Genomic DNA, 6193 nt, shown 5'->3' with positions numbered 1-6193 from the left:
ATTTCTTATTTTTCTATTTTCTGTTTCTTTTGATTTTTTGTCTTAATTTCGTGGTGTCGACGCAGAAATTCCACGCGGCGACACCGCGGCCGCCGGCCGGTGCGTCGCCGCTCGGGATTAACGTGTTGCATGCGTCCGTCTTTTCCTTTTTCTTAGTCAGTCAACGCTACCAAAATTTCAATATTGTTACATCTAAAAATTAAATTTCCAATTGATATAATTATAATAAATTTATCTTTCATTTATTTATGTTAAATTTTATTATTAAATTACTCAATTTGATAAAGCGTGATAATTGACGCATATACCAATTTAAAATTTTACTATACATTTGTTATAAATGTATCAATTTGTGATTGAAATGTATATTTGTCGCAAATATATTAATATGAATTTCAATGACCAAAAATTAATCTAAGATAAATTTAGAATTTTTAATAAAAAAATAAATTGAGATAAAAAAAATTTTATGCTCAAGATCCGCCGAGCTCGCGGCAACCCACTACCCGTGTAAAATGTGGTGCACCCCGAACCAAGTCGTCAATACTTAGGAGAAAGCTAGCACAAGACCCCATTATTATGTTTCCATTTAAGACGTGTTAAAAGATACGAAATTTTGATCTCAACCACCCGTATGGTGGCATAGGTGGTGGGCAGGGAACTTTTCATGAGAGGTCCCGAGTTTGATCCACCTGCCATCAAGCGATTTACCCGTATGCAAGGGCATGCACATGACTTACATGCCCCCTGGCATTTCTGCCGCCAGCCGACCAAGACGAGGTTCCCGGCCACAAAAAAATTATAACCCAGGGAAGCCCTATACACCGCGGACAGTTGAGTGAAACCTTGGGGCAAACTGGCGACCCACCACCCCAACTATCAGGTAAGGCGCAAGCGTCTTCGTAGAGAGTCGAACCCTCTCCTTCCAAGAAAGCGGTCATGGGTCCCCACGATGGGAAAGACTAACTAGCGGAACCACCGAAGCGGGTGATCATTTGAGGTAAATTTTTACGTGTACCTATTTTGAGTTTTTCTTTTTCGTGACACTAGCCATGTTTGCTTCTATTTTTATTTCTTTAATTTCTTAATCTTAGTGTAGGCGCAGAAATTCCACGAGGCGACATCGCGGCCGGGGCGTCGCCCTTTCGGGAATGACGTGTGAATCCGTCCATCTTCTCCTTTTTTTTCTTTTTTTCTTTTCGGTTTTACTTTTCGGTTTTTTCCTTATTTTATTTTTTGTGGGAGGTCAACTTGGGGTTTTCCGTGCCTGTCTTGCTCTCGGCGATTGAAAAATTCCCAGCTGTCTTTCCTTGATCATGTCTTCGGCCATCTTTTGATTGTTGAAAGGAAAAAAATGTATGAGACGGTTTTATTTAATCACAAGTACAATTCGTCGACGATAAATACAAAATAAAATCTAAAGAAAACAACGATGATGATGGAATCTCAATAGGATAATAATCCTATTAAATGTTTGGCTCAAAATTTTAACCTACAAATATCTTGATGAAACCAGAAAATAAGTTGTTAAAACTCAGCATTGAGTTAATGATCATTTTAAATGCAAAAAGGAAATACGATACCATCCAATGATATAATTTTCTTGTGACCATTTTGAGTTCCACGGTATAACATCAAATAAATTTTTCCTTCAGATTCATTGATTAAGTTAGTTGACGGATGAAAGTCGTCGAAGGTGCTCAACAACTTCAAGTGCCGAAAATTAAAGTGTGATCATTATATGCAGAGTGATTATTCAATTAATATATTAACTAACGTAATAAATTATAGTTATCTGAATTCAAATGAATATTCCCATATGAGAAATAAAAAGTAATACGATAGTGTACAGAAAATGAGCGAGAAAGGGATTATGAACAAAAGTAAGAAAAAATTAAAGCTAGGTTGGCTTTTTTTCAATTAGTAGTTGCTAACTTAGTTGTTTTTTCATGGGCTACAGGAAATTGACATCTAAACCATCGAGCACCATCATTACATTAGAGATTTTGAGTTATGAGAGTAACATAAAGAAATTTGTGATGAAAAATGGACAACACGAGCAATATGCAGTGCTCTTTTATGGAAAAGAATAATATTTTTTAGATTTTGAAATCTTATAAAAAAAAATTGTTATAGGATAGAAAAATTTTCAATATTAAAACGTGTGAAAGATAAAGTAAAAAAGTATGAAAATGACACATTTGTCCCTGGACACGATATTCACGAAATATAGAGAAGTCAAAAAAGATGATTGAGACCCTTAACAATAGAAGGCTCGTTTATTTACATCGGTCCAATACGCAAGTCCTTTCCTAAACCACTTCTCATTCATTTGCTGAAAAATGAAAAGACTTCTTTACAACATATTTAAAAATATATTTATTTTGCCGAAAATTCCTGATAAAGGAATATATTTTCGTGAAAATCATCTTTGAGAAAATGGTTGATTTTCATTTGTTTAGCAATTTACATAAAGTGATTTCTTTTGGTAAAAAAATTATTTTTCATCAATCTAAACTTGTTTTCCATAGTCAAAAAGCAATTTCCCTAAAACACTTTTCCTTTAAACAAACCTATGCCGGCTCAAAAGATTCGCTTTAACTTGCTTAAAAGATTCATTTTTTAACTTGCTTACTTCTTACTCCTAAAGATCCACCCACTCTTTCGGCTTTCGATCACCTACTTTTATCCCATCTTCTGTCGATCTTTCCCCAAAGTTGAACCAAACGGGCCTATAGCCCCCCTCCAACCACATCATTTTTTGCAGGCACATTGCCTTCTCTTCTTGGGTTTCATCTACCACCCTTTGTCTGTGATGATTGCTGTTCTTGGCTTCATCGATCATTGACTCTCCTCCCGTTTGGCTGCTTACCTTCCTGGCTTGTCGCCCTCTCGTTTGATTTTTTACCTTGTGAGAAAAGTCTCAATCTTTTCCATGTTACTTGCAATGGCCAGTGGCCTTGGAAACCATGTTTACTTGTACTCCATGAACCCACTCGGCATTGCAGGTCTCAAAACAGATCATGTGAGTGCATCATCAAGACTACAAAATCAGCCACACCAGTCCACGAAGTCAAGAAAACCTCACTCACTTCTTCCCATTATATATGGCATCGGAATCAGAAACTATTGACATGTACAGTGACAAGATTATCGGTCAGTTTGATGATCATATTGATTCTGTGGGCTGTTTAGACTTACTATGAGGGTAACGTGACCACAAATTTTACAACAGAGAATCTAGGAGGGCATGTGGCAAAACGGATGGCAGAATGTACGTGTGATCTTCACCGCTTTTTAGCTAATGTCTTCATCAAACCCTTGATGATCTTCCCAAACCACATCAGGTTCATGAGCGCAAGCGCTGCTGGCACCACAAAGACCAATAGATACCCAAATATGTGCATCTCAATGACCTGCCAAGAAGACAAAAGTGGCATGGTATCATTGCTGGGATTTGTTTGTGAATACAGAAGTAACCAATGGACAGGTCAAAAGACAACAGACTACACTACTAGACAAGAATACCATTGAACTAGTAGGTATTGGGCTTTTAAAGAAGTATACTTGCTTTACTATTAATATGATTAAAAACGATAAGATATGCATCACATGCCTGGGAAGCCAGAAAAATAATGCTTAACAGGCTGAGTTCATTACGTCTTTCTTTTTCCCTGAAGGGCAGTTACTCAAATCTTGTTAGAATCCACAAATTTCAAGTTCTAATATCAAATTCTTGACATCTCCAACAGCCAGTGCTGTCCGTTAAAAGGTGCCATGACTTTGTATGCACACCACAAAAGAAGAAACTAACTAGTTATGATGAAGGACATAATATGGGTCTTCCAAGGAATCTGGTTGGAGATTCCTTGGAAAGTTGGAGATACAAATTAAACGCATGTTCTCAGAAAGCTGCTGTCACCTGATGATAGTGCAAATAAACGTGGTAGAACAAGTAAACGAACAGAAGCACCCTGGCTACCTGCACATAACATAGAGTATGCTTAGCACTATATCAGAACCACCTCAAAAAGAGCTTCCTCATAAGTCATGACAGTTCATGATATATCTGAATATGAAGTGGGAAAATATCTCTACAAGGTTGACAGACACAATCGGCATACCCTGGCCTAGGTGTAATAAAAAACCCTCCAAGCAAATATCTAAGATATTTTCTCTGTCTCGATATTGCCTCTGAGAGTCTAGATCTCAGAAGGACAAAGAAATAGAATAAAGACTCACCAACCAGGCAATGAAGATGACTACGCCATTGATGAGGTACGCAGCAGACTTCTTCATCCCAGAAGTGTCGAGAAACCTTCAAAATGCATATTACAGTGACTACTTGAAAGCTAATAAAGGACTCCAGTTATAACAAAACATACCATCTCATATTGATCTCTGAGTCGTACCGGATATAAGGACCATGTATGTATAAAGCTGCCCTTCAGAAGCCAGCATAGGCTACGGCAATTCCAGAAAGTGAATGATGTATAACCTGAAACCAAGGGTACTGACTCATCAGCAGCTATTACTTGCCTCTATGAAGAAATCTACCCTTTTCTCTTGTTTAGTGTATTTGCATAAGTCAAATCATCCACAATACCATATTTGAGCATATAACTGCTCAAGGTTATTGTTTCAGAATTGAACTTTGTTTTGACAAACGGTATTTAGTAAATTCAATAAATCATCAGACTCAGCCAAAGATCTGTCTTAATTATGAAGATTTAACTCTTTTTCAATCTCCCTATTCATTTAGCTAGCAATTCAATGTTAAGTCTCACTACCTTGCTAAATAGAAAGAAATAAAATTAGTTTGAGATGACAGTACAGACGAAAAGATGCACGAGCAAGAAAACTTTACTGATGCTCCAACAAGAAGGAAAACTTAATATAAAATCCATGGATCCATAAGCAAGAAATCACTTACATACTCCATTCCACCTAAAGAAGGATAGAGCCAAAATATCATTCCGAGATCTGAAAGAAAATACCCAACAGAAACCTCAAAAGATTTTCCACCAGCTGAAGAACCATCGCAACATATATTGGCAATTATGCAGGCTATCAATGCAGCAACAAGGTGCATCCATAGAAAGTATATATGATAACAGAAGTAAACTTCAAGTGAAGCCTACCATTCTAATATATCATTATCACACAGGATAGTCCACTTAGCTCAGGCCACTTCAAATTCACAGCACTTACCTGTGTTTGTCCAGAGGAACTCTGTTGATTTCCCAAACATGAAGTCAAATCTAAGCCAAGGTTCACCATTCAAAAAGTGTCCCGGTGAATGTATGAGATATTTCCAAAGTACAAAGGTATGAGGAACAAAATTTACTCAAGAATAGCCGGGAATCCAGTGTAGTGTATTTTCTGTGGTAGTGATTGCCGCCATTGACTACTAGAGCTACTCTGGTTCAAGCTGCACCGCATCTATAATTATGCTAAGATCTATTTATGCTACTAAATACTTTGTTCAAAAATTGATCACTGAGTGAGGATTGACAGTAGGTAAGAATGATTATGGACAAAAATTTCTGAATTTTGAGCTCATTTTGAAGAGGAAGGATTATAACAGGCTAGAGTTCATTAATTATATAACTCTAAATGCGTTACTTTGCATCTAGGAGTGGAAAAGCTTGAAGGATGATGGAATTGTGTTTTGACTTCTCAATTGAAAATATAATGCAGAAGAAGAGATATTGGATCATACAAATTTCAAAATTCTAGCTTTGGAAAAGCATTGGGGTCCCTAAGTGGTGCATGATAAGCAGAGAATAGGCCAGGGCAGGGAGGATCATGAGGGCAAGTGGATTTCACTTTGAGCAATATCTTCATAAGGGCCATAACTGTTGATTATCTAGGCAAGCAAGTAAAAGGACATAATGAAAAATGGTGTTGCAACCCTGTAAAACATTCCCTGTAAAAAATGTTACAGATTCTTTCAAAGAAGAACATAATCAGGTGAACCTTATCTTGACTGCTGCCAAGGGATAGCCAATTTAGCACATAACCAAAGAAATTGTTTCTACAAAGAACTGGTGTGCTTCTACAAGTTCTTTTTTAAATGGATTTGTCCTCCAAAATTTTGGTGCTGCTGACAAACTTCAAACATCAACTTATTAAGAGCAATGATTAATAAAATCGATCATAATACAGCTGTTTTTGCACTGTCTACTGATGG

General features: G+C 37.0%; 1 pseudogene; it reads right to left on the bottom strand.

The window, feature by feature from the left end:
- Positions 1–3201: 3201 nt before the first annotated feature.
- The window catches only part of LOC120293772, a 10371-nt pseudogene continuing 7379 nt past the window's right edge, over positions 3202–6193 (bottom strand).

The sequence above is a fragment of the Eucalyptus grandis genome, chromosome 5 (assembly GCF_016545825.1).
Source record: "Eucalyptus grandis isolate ANBG69807.140 chromosome 5, ASM1654582v1, whole genome shotgun sequence".
In the NCBI taxonomy this organism is placed as follows: Eukaryota; Viridiplantae; Streptophyta; class Magnoliopsida; order Myrtales; family Myrtaceae; genus Eucalyptus; species Eucalyptus grandis.
The sequence above is the reverse complement of the archived record's forward strand: the minus strand, read 5'-3'. Positions and strand labels throughout refer to the sequence as shown.